Here is a 16,738-nt window from a genome sequence, read left to right as displayed (position 1 = left end):
CTTTTGTTTCGGCGTGACACTCAATTTGAGTTTTTATTGCTTTAAATGCATTTTCAGCCCGAGCTGAGCGCGCTTTCTGACTTTGAATGTATCTTCATAGGAATGAGTTGTGTGGTCAAATTATTGCTCAAATAGGCTTCAGGAGGTCATCCTGAACAAAATACATGTTGAAGTGTGTGCATAAGTCCTTTGGTTCAGGCGTGACACTCAATTTGAGTTTTTATTGCTTTAAATGCATTTTCAGCCCGAGCTGAGCATGTTTTGTGAGTTTGAATGTATCTTCATAGGAATGAGTTGTGTGGTCAACTTAATGTTCATTTAGGCTTCAGGAGGTCATCTTGAACGAAATACATGTTGAAGTGTGTGCATAAATCCTTTGGTTTAGGTGTGACACTCAATTTGAGTTTTTATTGCTTTAAATGCATTTTCAGCCCGAGCTGAGCACGTTTTGTGAGTGTGAATGTATCTTCATAGGAATGAATTGTGTAGTCAAATTAATGCTCATATGGGCTTCAGGAGGTCATCCTGAACAAAATACATGTTGAAGTGTGTGCATAAGTCCTTTGGTTTAGGTGTGACACTCAATTTGAGTTTTTATTGCTTTAAATGCATTTTCAGCCCGAGCTGAGCACGTTTTGTGAGTTTGAATGTATCTTCATAGGAATGAGCTGTGTGGTCAAATTAATGCTCATTTAGGCTTCAGGAGGACATCCTGAACTAAGTACATGTTGAAGTGTGTGCATAAGTCCTTTGGTTTGGGCGTGACACTCAATTTGAGTTTTTATTGCTTTAAATGCATTTTCAGCCCGAGCTGAGCGCGCTTTCTGACTTTGAATGTATCTTCATACGAATGAGTTGTGTGGTCAAATTAATGCTCATATAGGCTTCAGGATGACCTCCTGAACAAAATACATGTTGAAGTGTGTGCATAAGTCCTTTGGTTTAGGCGTGACACTCAATTTGAGTTTTTATTGCTTTAAATGCATTTTCAGCCCGAGCTGAGCACGTTTTGTGAGTTTGAATGTATCTTCATAGGAATGAGTTGTGTGGTCAAATTGATGCTCATATAGGCTTCAGGATGACCTCCTGAACTAAATACATGTTGAAGTGTGTGCATAAGTCCTTTGGTTTAGGCGTGACACTCAATTTGAGTTTTTATTGCTTTAAATGCATTTTCAGCCCGAGCTGAGCGCGCTTTCTGACTTTGAATGTATCTTCATAGGAATGAGTTGTGTAGTCAAATTATTGCTCATTTAGGCTTCAGGAGGTCATCCTGTACAAAATACATGTTGAAGTGTGTGCATAAGTCCTTTGGTTTAGGCGTGACACTCAATTTGAGGTTTTATTGCTTTGAATGCATTTTCAGCCCGAGCTGAGCACGTTTTGTGAGTTTGAATGTATCTTGATACGAATGAGTTGTGTGGTCAAATTAATGCTCATATAGGCTTCAGGATGACCTCCTGAACAAAATACATGTTGAAGTGTGTGCATAAGTCCTTTGGTTTAGGCGTGACACTCAATTTGAGTTTTTATTGCTTTAAATGCATTTTCAGCCCGAGCTGAGCACGTTTTGTGAGTTTGAATGTATCTTCATAGGAATGAGTTGTGTGGTCAAATTAATGCTCATATAGGCTTCAGGATGACCTCCTGAAGTAAATACATGTTGAAGTGTGTGCATAAGTCCTTTGGTTTAGGCGTGACACTCAATTTGAGTTTTTATAACTTTAAATGCATTTTCAGCCCGAGCTGAGCACGTTTTGTGAGTTTGAATGTATCTTCATAAGAATGAGTTATGTGGTCAAATTAATGCTCATATAGGCTTCAGGATGACCTCTTGAACTAAATACATGTTGAAGTGTGTGCATAAGTCCTTTGGTTTAGGCGTGACACTCAATTTGAGTTTTTATTGCTTTAAATGCATTTTCAGCCCGAGCTGAGCACGTTTTGTGAGTTTGAATGTATCTTCATAGGAATGAGTTGTATGGTCAAATCAATGCTCATATAGGCTTCGGGAGGTCATCCTGAACAAAATACATGTTGAAGTGTGTGCATAAGTCCTTTGGTTTAGGTGTGACACTCAATTTGAGTTTTTATTGCTTTAAATGCATTTTCAGCCCTAGCTGAGCACGTTTTGTGAGTGTGAATGTATCTTCATAGGAATGAATTGTGTAGTCAAATTAATGCTCATATGGGCTTCAGGAGGTCATCCTGAACAAAATACATGTTGAAGTGTGTGCATAAGTCCTTTGGTTTAGGTGTGACACTCAATTTGAGTTTTTATTGCATTAAATGCATTTTCAGCCCGAGCTGAGCACGTTTTTTGAGTTTGAATGTATCTTCATAGGAATGAGTTGTGTGGTCAAATTAATGCTCATTTAGGCTTCAGGTGGTCATCCTGAACAAAATACATGTCGAAGTGTGTGCATAAGTCCTTTGGTTTAGGCGTGACACTCAATTTGAGTTTTTATTCCTTGAAATGCATTTTCAGCCCGAGCTGAGCACGTTTTGTGAGTTTGAATGTATCTTCATAGGAATGAGTTTTGTGGTCAAAGTAATGCTCATTTAGGCTTCAGGTGGTCATCCTGAACAAAATACATGTTGAAGTGTGTGCATAAGTTCTTTGGTTTAGGCGTGACACTCACTTTGAGTTTTTATTGCTTTAAAATTATTTCAGCCCTCGCTGAGCACGTTTTGTGAGTTTGAATGTATCTTCATAGGAATGAGTTGTGTGGTCAAATGAATGCTAATTTAGGCTTCAGGAGGTCATCTTGAACAAAATATATGTTGAAGTGTGTGCATAAGTCCTTTGGTTTAGGCGTGACACTCAATTTGAGTTTTTATTGCTTTAAATGCATTTTCAGCCCGAGCTGAGTATGTTTTGTGAGTTTGAATGTATCTTCATAGGATTGAGTTGTGTGGTCAACTTAATGTTCATTTAGGCTTCAGGAGGTCATCTTGAACAAAATACATGTTGAAGTGTGTGCATTAGTCCTTTGGTTTAGGTGTGACACTCAATTTGAGTTTTTATTGCTTTAAATGCATTTTCAGCCCGAGCTGAGCACGTTTTGTGAGTGTGAATGTATCTTCATAGGAATGAATTGTGTAGTCAAATTAATGCTCATATGGGCTTCAGGAGGTCATCCTGAACAAAATACATGTTGAAGTGTGTGCATAAGTCCTTTGGTTTAGGTGTGACACTCAATTTGAGTTTTTATTGCTTTAAATGCATTTTCAGCCCGAACTGAGCACGTTTTGTGAGTTTGAATGTATCTTCATAGGAATGAGTTGTGTGGTCAAATTAATGCTCATTTAGGCTTCAGGTGGTCATCCTGAACTAAATACATGTTGAAGTGTGTGCATAATCCTTTGGTTTAGGCGTGACACTCAATTTGAGTTTTTATTGCTTTAAATGCATTTTCAGCCCGAGCTGAGCGCGCTTTCTGACTTTGAATGTATCTTCATAGGAATGAGTTGTATGGTCAAATCAATGCTCATATAGGCTTCGGGAGGTCATCCTGAACAAAATACATGTTGAAGTGTGTGCATAAGTCCTTTGGTTTAGGCATCACACTCAATTTGAGGTTTTATTGCTTTGAATGCATTTTCTGCCCGAGCTGACCACGTTTTGTGAGTTTGAATGTATCTTGATACGAATGAGTTGTGTGGTCAAATTAATGCTCATATGGGCTTCAGGAGGTCATCCTGAACAAAATACATGTTAAGTGTGTGAATAAGTCCTTTGGTTTAGGTGTGACACTCAATTTGAGTTTTATTGCTTTAAATGCATTTTCAGCCCGAGCTGAGCACGTTTTGTGAGTTTGAATGTATCTTCATAGGAATGAGTTGTGTGGTCAAATTAATGCTAATTTAGGCTTCAGGAGGTCATCCTGAACAAAATACATGTTGAAGTGTGTGCATAAGTCCTTTGGTTTAGGCGTGACACTCAATTTGAGTTTTTATTGCTTTAAATGCATTTTCAGCCCGAGCTGAGCACGTTTTGTGAGTTTGAATGTATCTTGATAGGAATGAGTTGTGTGGTCAAATTAATGCTCATATAGGCTTCAGGATGACCTCTTGAACTAAATACATGTTGAAGTGTGTGCATAAGTCCTTTGGTTTAGGCGTGACACTCAATTTGAGTTTTTATTGCTTTAAATGCATTTTCAGCCCGAGCTGAGTATGTTTTGTGAGTTTGAATGTATCTTCATAGGATTGAGTTGTGTGGTCAACTTAATGTTCATTTAGGCTTCAGGAGGTCATCTTGAACAAAATACATGTTGAAGTGTGTGCATAAGTACTTTGGTTTAGGCGTGACACTCAATTTGAGTTTTTATTGCTTTAAATGCATTTTCAGCCCGAGCTGAGCACGTTTTGTGAGTTTGAATGTATCTTGATAGGAATGAGTTGTGTGGTCAAATTAATGCTCATATGGGCTTCAGGAGGTCATCCTGAACAAAATACATGTTGAAGTGTGTGCATAAGTCCTTTGGTTTAGGTGTGACACTCAATTTGAGTTTTTATTGCATTAAATGCATTTTCAGCCCGAGCTGAGCACGCTTTTTGAGTTTGAATGTATCTTCATAGGAATGAGTTGTGTGGTCAAATTAATGCTCATTTAGGCTTCAGGTGGTCATCCTGAACAAAATACATGTTGAAGTGTGTGCATAAATCCTTTGGTTTAGGCGTGACACTCAATTTGAGTTTTTATTGCTTTAAATGCATTTTCAGCCCGAGCTGAGCACGTTTTTTGAGTTTGAATGTATCTTCATAGGAATGAGTTGTGTGGTCAAATCAATGCTCATATAGGCTTCGGGAGGTCATCCTGAACAAAATACATGTCGAAGTGTGTGCATAAGTCCTTTGGTTTAGGCGTGACACTCAATTTGAGTTTTTATTCCTTTAAATGCATTTTCAGCCCGAGCTGAGGACGTTTTGTGAGTTTGAATGTATCTTCATAGGAATGAGTTGTGTGGTCAAATTAATGCTCATATAGGCTTCAGGATGACCTCCTGAACTAAATACATGTTGAAGTGTGTGCATAAGTTCTTTGGTTTAGGCGTGACACTCACTTTGAGTTTTTATTGCTTTAAAATTATTTCAGTCCGAGCTGAGCACGTTTTGTAAGTTTGAATGTATCTTCATTGGAATGAGTTGTGTGGTCAAATGAATGCTCATTTAGGCTTCAGGAGGTCATTTTGAACAAAATATATGTTGAAGTGTGTGCATAAGTCCTTTGGTTTAGGCGTGACACTCAATTTGAGTTTTTATTGCTTTAAATGATTTTTTCAGCCCGAGCTGAGCATGTTTTGTGAGTTTGAATGTATCTTCATAGGAATGAGTTGTGTGGTCAACTTAATGTTCATTTAGGCTTCAGGAGGTCATCTTGAACGAAATACATGTTGAAGTGTGTGCATAAATCCTTTGGTTTAGGTGTGACACTCAATTTGAGTTTTTATTGCTTTAAATGCATTTTCAGCCCGAGCTGAGCACGTTTTGTGAGTGTGAATGTATCTTCATAGGAATGAATTGTGTAGTCAAATTAATGCTCATATGGGCTTCAGGAGGTCATCCTGAACAAAATACATGTTGAAGTGTCTGCATAAGTCCTTTGGTTTAGGTGTGACACTCAATTTGAGTTTTTATTGCATTAAATGCATTTTCAGCCCGAGCTGAGCACGTTTTGTGAGTTTGAATGTATCTTCATAGGAATGAGCTGTGTGGTCAAATTAATGCTCATTTAGGCTTCGGGAGGACATCCTGAACTAAGTACATGTTGAAGTGTGTGCATAAGTCTTTTGGTTTATGCGTGACACTCAATTTGAGTTTTTATTGCTTTAAATGCATTTTCAGCCCGAGCTGAGCATGTTTTGTGAGTTTGAATGTATCTTCATAGGAATGAGTTGTGTGGTCAACTTAATGTTCATTTAGGCTTCAGGAGGTCATCTTGAACAAAATACATGTTGAAGTGTGTGCATAAATCCTTTGGTTTAGGTGTGACACTCAATTTGAGTTTTTATTGCTTTAAATGCATTTTCAGCCCGAGCTGAGCACGTTTTGTGAGTGTGAATGTATCTTCATAGGAATGAATTGTGTAGTCAAATTAATGCTCATATGGGCTTCAGGAGGTCATCCTGAACAAAATACATGTTGAAGTGTGTGCATAAGTCCTTTGGTTTAGGTGTGACACTCAATTTGAGTTTTTATTGCATTAAATGCATTTTCAGCCCGAGCTGAGCACGTTTTGTGAGTTTGAATGTATCTTCATAGGAATGAGCTGTGTGGTCAAATTAATGCTCATTTAGGCTTCAGGAGGACATCCTGAACTAAGTACATGTTGAAGTGTGTGCATAAGTCCTTTGGTTTGGGCGTGACACTCAATTTGAGTTTTTATTGCTTTAAATGCATTTTCAGCCCGAGCTGAGCGCGCTTTCTGACTTTGAATGTATCTTCATAGGAATGAGTTGTCTGGTCAAATTAATTCTCATATGGACTTCAGGAGGTCATCCTGAACAAAATTCATGTTGAAGTGTGTGCATAAGTCCTTTGGTTTAGGCGTGACACTCAATTTGAGGTTTTATTGCTTTGAATGCATTTTCAGCCCGAGCTGAGCACGTTTTGTGAGTTTGAATGTATCTTGATACGAATGAGTTGTGTGGTCAAATTAATGCTCATATAGGCTTCAGGATGACCTCCTGAACAAAATACATGTTGAAGTGTGTGCATAAGTCCTTTGGTTTAGGCGTGACACTCAATTTGAGTTTTTATTGCTTTAAATGCATTTTCAGCCCGAGCTGAGCACGTTTTGTGAGTTTGAATGTATCTTCATAGGAATGAGTTGTGTGGTCAAATTGATGCTCATATAGGCTTCAGGATGACCTCCTGAACTAAATACATGTTGAAGTGTGTGCATAAGTCCTTTGGTTTAGGCGTGACACTCAATTTGAGTTTTTATTGCTTTAAATGCATTTTCAGCCCGAGCTGAGCGCGCTTTCTGACTTTGAATGTATCTTCATAGGAATGAGTTGTGTAGTCAAATTATTGCTCATTTAGGCTTCAGGAGGTCATCCTGTACAAAATACATGTTGAAGTGTGTGCATAAGTCCTTTGGTTTAGGCGTGACACTCAATTTGAGGTTTTATTGCTTTGAATGCATTTTCAGCCCGAGCTGAGCACGTTTTGTGAGTTTGAATGTATCTTGATACGAATGAGTTGTGTGGTCAAATTAATGCTCATATAGGCTTCAGGATGACCTCCTGAACAAAATACATGTTGAAGTGTGTGCATAAGTCCTTTGGTTTAGGCGTGACACTCAATTTGAGTTTTTATTGCTTTAAATGCATTTTCAGCCCGAGCTGAGCACGTTTTGTGAGTTTGAATGTATCTTCATAGGAATGAGTTGTGTGGTCAAATTAATGCTCATATAGGCTTCAGGATGACCTCCTGAAGTAAATACATGTTGAAGTGTGTGCATAAGTCCTTTGGTTTAGGCGTGACACTCAATTTGAGTTTTTATAACTTTAAATGCATTTTCAGCCCGAGCTGAGCACGTTTTGTGAGTTTGAATGTATCTTCATAAGAATGAGTTATGTGGTCAAATTAATGCTCATTTAGGCTTCAGGTGGTCATCCTGAACAAAATACATGTTGAAGTGTGTGCATAAGTCCTTTGGTTTAGGCGTGACACTCAATTTGAGTTTTTATTGCTTTAAATGCATTTTCAGCCCGAGCTGAGCACGTTTTGTGAGTTTGAATGTATCTTCATAGGAATGAGTTGTGTGGTCAAATTAATGCTCATATAGGCTTCAGGATGACCTCCTGAAGTAAATACATGTTGAAGTGTGTGCATAAGTCCTTTGGTTTAGGCGTGACACTCAATTTGAGTTTTTATAACTTTAAATGCATTTTCAGCCCGAGCTGAGCACGTTTTGTGAGTTTGAATGTATCTTCATAAGAATGAGTTATGTGGTCAAATTAATGCTCATTTAGGCTTCAGGTGGTCATCCTGAACAAAATACATGTTGAAGTGTGTGCATAAGTCCTTTGGTTTAGGCGTGACACTCAATTTGAGTTTTTATTGCTTTAAATGCATTTTCAGCCCGAGCTGAGCACGTTTTGTGAGTTTGAATGTATCTTCATAAGAATGAGTTATGTGGTCAAATTAATGCTCATTTAGGCTTCAGGTGGTCATCCTGAACAAAATACATGTTGAAGTGTGTGCATAAGTTCTTTGGTTTAGGCGTGACACTCACTTTGAGTTTTTATTGCTTTAAAATTATTTCAGCCCTCGCTGAGCACGTTTTGTGAGTTTGAATGTATCTTCATAGGAATGAGTTGTGTGGTCAAATGAATGCTAATTTAGGCTTCAGGAGGTCATCTTGAACAAAATATATGTTGAAGTGTGTGCATAAGTCCTTTGGTTTAGGCGTGACACTCAATTTGAGTTTTTATTGCTTTAAATGCATTTTCAGCCCGAGCTGAGTATGTTTTGTGAGTTTGAATGTATCTTCATAGGATTGAGTTGTGTGGTCAACTTAATGTTCATTTAGGCTTCAGGAGGTCATCTTGAACAAAATACATGTTGAAGTGTGTGCATTAGTCCTTTGGTTTAGGTGTGACACTCAATTTGAGTTTTTATTGCTTTAAATGCATTTTCAGCCCGAGCTGAGCACGTTTTGTGAGTGTGAATGTATCTTCATAGGAATGAATTGTGTAGTCAAATTAATGCTCATATGGGCTTCAGGAGGTCATCCTGAACAAAATACATGTTGAAGTGTGTGCATAAGTCCTTTGGTTTAGGTGTGACACTCAATTTGAGTTTTTATTGCTTTAAATGCATTTTCAGCCCGAACTGAGCACGTTTTGTGAGTTTGAATGTATCTTCATAGGAATGAGTTGTGTGGTCAAATTAATGCTCATTTAGGCTTCAGGTGGTCATCCTGAACTAAATACATGTTGAGGTGTGTGCATAATCCTTTGGTTTAGGCGTGACACTCAATTTGAGTTTTTATTGCTTTAAATGCATTTTCAGCCCGAGCTGAGCGCGCTTTCTGACTTTGAATGTATCTTCATAGGAATGAGTTGTATGGTCAAATCAATGCTCATATAGGCTTCGGGAGGTCATCCTGAACAAAATACATGTTGAAGTGTGTGCATAAGTCCTTTGGTTTAGGCGTCACACTCAATTTGAGGTTTTATTGCTTTGAATGCATTTTCTGCCCGAGCTGACCACGTTTTGTGAGTTTGAATGTATCTTGATACGAATGAGTTGTGTGGTCAAATTAATGCTCATATGGGCTTCAGGAGGTCATCCTGAACAAAATACATGTTAAGTGTGTGAATAAGTCCTTTGGTTTAGGTGTGACACTCAATTTGAGTTTTATTGCTTTAAATGCATTTTCAGCCCGAGCTGAGCACGTTTTGTGAGTTTGAATGTATCTTCATAGGAATGAGTTGTGTGGTCAAATTAATGCTAATTTAGGCTTCAGGAGGTCATCCTGAACAAAATACATGTTGAAGTGTGTGCATAAGTTCTTTGGTTTAGGCGTGACACTCACTTTGAGTTTTTATTGCTTTAAAATTATTTCAGCCCTCGCTGAGCACGTTTTGTGAGTTTGAATGTATCTTCATAGGAATGAGTTGTGTGGTCAAATGAATGCTAATTTAGGCTTCAGGAGGTCATCTTGAACAAAATATATGTTGAAGTGTGTGCATAAGTCCTTTGGTTTAGGCGTGACACTCAATTTGAGTTTTTATTGCTTTAAATGCATTTTCAGCCCGAGCTGAGTATGTTTTGTGAGTTTGAATGTATCTTCATAGGATTGAGTTGTGTGGTCAACTTAATGTTCATTTAGGCTTCAGGAGGTCATCTTGAACAAAATACATGTTGAAGTGTGTGCATTAGTCCTTTGGTTTAGGTGTGACACTCAATTTGAGTTTTTATTGCTTTAAATGCATTTTCAGCCCGAGCTGAGCACGTTTTGTGAGTGTGAATGTATCTTCATAGGAATGAATTGTGTAGTCAAATTAATGCTCATATGGGCTTCAGGAGGTCATCCTGAACAAAATACATGTTGAAGTGTGTGCATAAGTCCTTTGGTTTAGGTGTGACACTCAATTTGAGTTTTTATTGCTTTAAATGCATTTTCAGCCCGAACTGAGCACGTTTTGTGAGTTTGAATGTATCTTCATAGGAATGAGTTGTGTGGTCAAATTAATGCTCATTTAGGCTTCAGGTGGTCATCCTGAACTAAATACATGTTGAAGTGTGTGCATAATCCTTTGGTTTAGGCGTGACACTCAATTTGAGTTTTTATTGCTTTAAATGCATTTTCAGCCCGAGCTGAGCGCGCTTTCTGACTTTGAATGTATCTTCATAGGAATGAGTTGTATGGTCAAATCAATGCTCATATAGGCTTCGGGAGGTCATCCTGAACAAAATACATGTTGAAGTGTGTGCATAAGTCCTTTGGTTTAGGCGTCACACTCAATTTGAGGTTTTATTGCTTTGAATGCATTTTCTGCCCGAGCTGACCACGTTTTGTGAGTTTGAATGTATCTTGATACGAATGAGTTGTGTGGTCAAATTAATGCTCATATGGGCTTCAGGAGGTCATCCTGAACAAAATACATGTTAAGTGTGTGAATAAGTCCTTTGGTTTAGGTGTGACACTCAATTTGAGTTTTATTGCTTTAAATGCATTTTCAGCCCGAGCTGAGCACGTTTTGTGAGTTTGAATGTATCTTCATAGGAATGAGTTGTGTGGTCAAATTAATGCTAATTTAGGCTTCAGGAGGTCATCCTGAACAAAATACATGTTGAAGTGTGTGCATAAGTCCTTTGGTTTTGGCGTGACACTCAATTTGAGTTTTTATTGCTTTAAATGCATTTTCAGCCCGAGCTGAGCACGTTTTGTGAGTTTGAATGTATCTTCATAGGAATGAGTTGTATGGTCAAATCAATGCTCATATAGGCTTCGGGAGGTCATCCTGAACAAAATACATGTTGAAGTGTGTGCATAAGTCCTTTGGTTTAGGCGTCACACTCAATTTGAGGTTTTATTGCTTTGAATGCATTTTCTGCCCGAGCTGACCACGTTTTGTGAGTTTGAATGTATCTTGATACGAATGAGTTGTGTGGTCAAATTAATGCTCATATAGGCTTCAGGATGACCTCCTGAACTAAATACACGTTGAAGTGTGTGCATAAGTCCTTTGGTTTAGGCGTGACACTCAATTTGAGTTTTTATTGCTTTAAATGCATTTTTAGCCCGAGCTGAGCACGTTTTGTGAGTTTGAATGTATCTTGATAGGAATGAGTTGTGTGGTCAAATTAATGCTCATATAGGCTTCAGGATGACCTCTTGAACTAAATACATGTTGAAGTGTGTGCATAAGTCCTTTGGTTTAGGCGTGACACTCAATTTGAGTTTTTATTGCTTTAAATGCATTTTCAGCCCGAGCTGAGTATGTTTTGTGAGTTTGAATGTATCTTCATAGGATTGAGTTGTGTGGTCAACTTAATGTTCATTTAGGCTTCAGGAGGTCATCTTGAACAAAATACATGTTGAAGTGTGTGCATAAGTCCTTTGGTTTAGGCGTGACACTCAATTTGAGTTTTTATTGCTTTAAATGCATTTTCAGCCCGAGCTGAGCACGTTTTGTGAGTGTGAATGTATCTTCATAGGAATGAATTGTGTAGTCAAATTAATGCTCATATGGGCTTCAGGAGGTCATCCTGAACAAAATACATGTTGAAGTGTGTGCATAAGTCCTTTGGTTTAGGTGTGACACTCAATTTGAGTTTTTATTGCTTTAAATGCATTTTCAGCCCGAACTGAGCACGTTTTGTGAGTTTGAATGTATCTTCATAGGAATGAGTTGTGTGGTCAAATTAATGCTCATTTAGGCTTCAGGTGGTCATCCTGAACTAAATACATGTTGAAGTGTGTGCATAATCCTTTGGTTTAGGCGTGACACTCAATTTGAGTTTTTATTGCTTTAAGTGCATTTTCAGCCCGAGCTGAGCGCGCTTTCTGACTTTGAATGTATCTTCATAGGAATGAGTTGTATGGTCAAATCAATGCTCATATAGGCTTCGGGAGGTCATCCTGAACAAAATACATGTTGAAGTGTGTGCATAAGTCCTTTGGTTTAGGCGTCACACTCAATTTGAGGTTTTATTGCTTTGAATGCATTTTCTGCCCGAGCTGACCACGTTTTGTGAGTTTGAATGTATCTTGATACGAATGAGTTGTGTGGTCAAATTAATGCTCATATGGGCTTCAGGAGGTCATCCTGAACAAAATACATGTTAAGTGTGTGAATAAGTCCTTTGGTTTAGGTGTGACACTCAATTTGAGTTTTATTGCTTTAAATGCATTTTCAGCCCGAGCTGAGCACGTTTTGTGAGTTTGAATGTATCTTCATAGGAATGAGTTGTGTGGTCAAATTAATGCTAATTTAGGCTTCAGGAGGTCATCCTGAACAAAATACATGTTGAAGTGTGTGCATAAGTCCTTTGGTTTTGGCGTGACACTCAATTTGAGGTTTTATTGCTTTGAATGCATTTTCAGCCCGAGCTGAGCACGTTTTGTGAGTTTGAATGTATCTTGATAGGAATGAGTTGTGTGGTCAAATTAATGCCCATATAGGCTTCAGGATGACCTCCTGAACTAAATACATGTTGAAGTGTGTGCATAAGTCCTTTGGTTTAGGCGTGACACTCAATTTGAGTTTTTATTGCTTTAAATGCATTTTCAGCCCGAGCTGAGCACGTTTTGTGAGTTTGAATGTATCTTGATAGGAATGAGTTGTGTGGTCAAATTAATGCTCATATAGGCTTCAGGATGACCTCTTGAACTAAATACATGTTGAAGTGTGTGCATAAGTCCTTTGGTTTAGGCGTGACACTCAATTTGAGTTTTTATTGCTTTAAATGCATTTTCAGCCCGAGCTGAGCACGTTTTGTGAGTTTGAATGTATCTTCATAGGAATGAGTTGTATGGTCAAATCAATGCTCATATAGGCTTCGGGAGGTCATCCTGAACAAAATACATGTTGAAGTGTGTGCATAAGTCTTTGGTTTAGGCGTCACACTCAATTTGAGGTTTTATTGCTTTGAATGCATTTTCTGCCCGAGCTGAGCACGTTTTGTGAGTTTGAATGTATCTTGATACGAATGAGTTGTGTGGTCAAATTAATGCTCATATAGGCTTCAGGATGACCTCCTGAACTAAATACATGTTGAAGTGTGTGCATAAGTCCTTTGGTTTAGGCGTGACACTCAATTTGAGTTTTTATTGCTTTAAATGCATTTTCAGCCCGAGCTGAGCACGTTTTGTGAGTTTGAATGTATCTTGATAGGAATGGGTTGTGTGGTCAAATTAATGCTCATATAGGCTTCAGGATGACCTCCTGAACTAAATACATGTTGAAGTGTGTGCATAAGTACTTTGGTTTAGGCGTGACACTCAATTTGAGTTTTTATAACTTTAAATGCATTTTCAGCCCGAGCTGAGCACGTTTTGTGAGTTTGAATGTATCTTCATAAGAATGAGTTATGTGGTCAAATTAATGCTCATATAGGCTTCAGGATGAACTCTTGAACTAAATACATGTTGAAGTGTGTGCATAAGTCCTTTGGTTTAGGCGTGACACTCAATTTGAGTTTTTATTGCTTTAAATGCATTTTCAGCCCGAGGTGAGCACGTTTTTTGAGTTTGAATGTATCTTCATAGGAATGAGTTGTGTGGTCAAATCAATGCTCATATAGGCTTCGGGAGGTCATCCTGAACAAAATACATGTTGAAGTGTGTGCATAAGTCCTTTGGTTTAGGCGTGACACTCAATTTGAGTTTTTATAACTTTAAATGCATTTTCAGCCCGAGCTGAGCACGTTTTGTGAGTTTGAATGTATCTTCATAAGAATGAGTTATGTGGTCAAATTAATGCTCATATAGGCTTCAGGAGGTCATCCTGAACAAAATACATGTTGAATGTGTGCATAAGTCCTTTGGTTTTGGCGTGACACTCAATTTGAGTTTTTATTGCTTTAAATGCATTTTCAGCCCGAGCTGAGCACGTTTTGTGAGTTTGAATGTATCTTCATAGGAATGAGTTGTATGGTCAAATCAATGCTCATATAGGCTTCGGGAGGTCATCCTGAACAAAATACATGTTGAAGTGTGTGCATAAGTCCTTTGGTTTAGGCGTCACACTCAATTTGAGGTTTTATTGCTTTGAATGCATTTTCTGCCCGAGCTGACCACGTTTTGTGAGTTTGAATGTATCTTGATACGAATGAGTTGTGTGGTCAAATTAATGCTCATATAGGCTTCAGGATGACCTCCTGAACTAAATACATGTTGAAGTGTGTGCATAAGTCCTTTGGTTTAGGCGTGACACTCAATTTGAGTTTTTATTGCTTTAAATGCATTTTCAGCCCGAGCTGAGCACGTTTTGTGAGTTTGAATGTATCTTGATAGGAATGAGTTGTGTGGTCAAATTAATGCTCATATAGGCTTCAGGATGACCTCTTGAACTAAATACATGTTGAAGTGTGTGCATAAGTCCTTTGGTTTAGGTGTGACACTCAATTTGAGTTTTTATTGCTTTAAATGCATTTTCAGCCCGAACTGAGCACGTTTTGTGAGTTTGAATGTATCTTCATAGGAATGAGTTGTGTGGTCAAATTAATGCTCATTTAGGCTTCAGGTGGTCATCCTGAACTAAATACATGTTGAAGTGTGTGCATAATCCTTTGGTTTAGGCGTGACACTCAATTTGAGTTTTTATTGCTTTAAGTGCATTTTCAGCCCGAGCTGAGCGCGCTTTCTGACTTTGAATGTATCTTCATAGGAATGAGTTGTATGGTCAAATCAATGCTCATATAGGCTTCGGGAGGTCATCCTGAACAAAATACATGTTGAAGTGTGTGCATAAGTCCTTTGGTTTAGGCGTCACACTCAATTTGAGGTTTTATTGCTTTGAATGCATTTTCTGCCCGAGCTGACCACGTTTTGTGAGTTTGAATGTATCTTGATACGGATGAGTTGTGTGGTCAAATTAATGCTCATATGGGCTTCAGGAGGTCATCCTGAAAAAAATACATGTTAAGTGTGTGAATAAGTCCTTTGGTTTAGGTGTGACACTCAATTTGAGTTTTATTGCTTTAAATGCATTTTCAGCCCGAGCTGAGCACGTTTTGTGAGTTTGAATGTATCTTCATAGGAATGAGTTGTGTGGTCAAATTAATGCTAATTTAGGCTTCAGGAGGTCATCCTGAACAAAATACATGTTGAAGTGTGTGCATAAGTCCTTTGGTTTTGGCGTGACACTCAATTTGAGGTTTTATTGCTTTGAATGCATTTTCAGCCCGAGCTGAGCACGTTTTGTGAGTTTGAATGTATCTTGATAGGAATGAGTTGTGTGGTCAAATTAATGCTCATATAGGCTTCAGGATGACCTCTTGAACTAAATACATGTTGAAGTGTGTGCATAAGTCCTTTGGTTTAGGCGTGACACTCAATTTGAGTTTTTATTGCTTTAAATGCATTTTCAGCCCGAGCTGAGTATGTTTTGTGAGTTTGAATGTATCTTCATAGGATTGAGTTGTGTGGTCAACTTAATGTTCATTTAGGCTTCAGGAGGTCATCTTGAACAAAATACATGTTGAAGTGTGTGCATAAGTCCTTTGGTTTAGGCGTGACACTCAATTTGAGTTTTTATTGCTTTAAATGCATTTTCAGCCCGAGCTGAGCACGTTTTGTGAGTGTGAATGTATCTTCATAGGAATGAATTGTGTAGTCAAATTAATGCTCATATGGGCTTCAGGAGGTCATCCTGAACAAAATACATGTTGAAGTGTGTGCATAAGTCCTTTGGTTTAGGTGTGACACTCAATTTGAGTTTTTATTGCTTTAAATGCATTTTCAGCCCGAACTGAGCACGTTTTGTGAGTTTGAATGTATCTTCATAGGAATGAGTTGTGTGGTCAAATTAATGCTCATTTAGGCTTCAGGTGGTCATCCTGAACTAAATACATGTTGAAGTGTGTGCATAATCCTTTGGTTTAGGCGTGACACTCAATTTGAGTTTTTATTGCTTTAAGTGCATTTTCAGCCCGAGCTGAGCGCGCTTTCTGACTTTGAATGTATCTTCATAGGAATGAGTTGTATGGTCAAATCAATGCTCATATAGGCTTCGGGAGGTCATCCTGAACAAAATACATGTTGAAGTGTGTGCATAAGTCCTTTGGTTTAGGCGTCACACTCAATTTGAGGTTTTATTGCTTTGAATGCATTTTCTGCCCGAGCTGACCACGTTTTGTGAGTTTGAATGTATCTTGATACGAATGAGTTGTGTGGTCAAATTAATGCTCATATGGGCTTCAGGATGACCTCCTGAACTAAATACATGTTGAAGTGTGTGCATAAGTCCTTTGGTTTAGGCGTGACACTCAATTTGAGTTTTTATTGCTTTAAATGCATTTTCAGCCCGAGCTGAGCACGTTTTGTGAGTTTGAATGTATCTTGATAGGAATGAGTTGTGTGGTCAAATTAATGCTCATTTAGGCTTCAGGAGGTCATCCTGAACAAAATACATGTTGAAGTGTGTGCATAAGTCCTTTGGTTTTGGCGTGACACTCAATTTGAGGTTTTATTGCTTTGAATGCATTTTCAGCCCGAGCTGAGCACGTTTTGTGAGTTTGAATGTATCTTCATAGGAATGAGTTGTATGGT

The sequence above is a fragment of the Hippocampus guttulatus genome, chromosome 2 (genome assembly GCF_054856545.1).
Source record: "Hippocampus guttulatus isolate MCC_2025c chromosome 2, RoL_Hgut_1.0, whole genome shotgun sequence".
Classification (NCBI taxonomy): Eukaryota; Metazoa; Chordata; class Actinopteri; order Syngnathiformes; family Syngnathidae; genus Hippocampus; species Hippocampus guttulatus.
Note: the sequence above shows the minus strand (reverse complement) of the source record.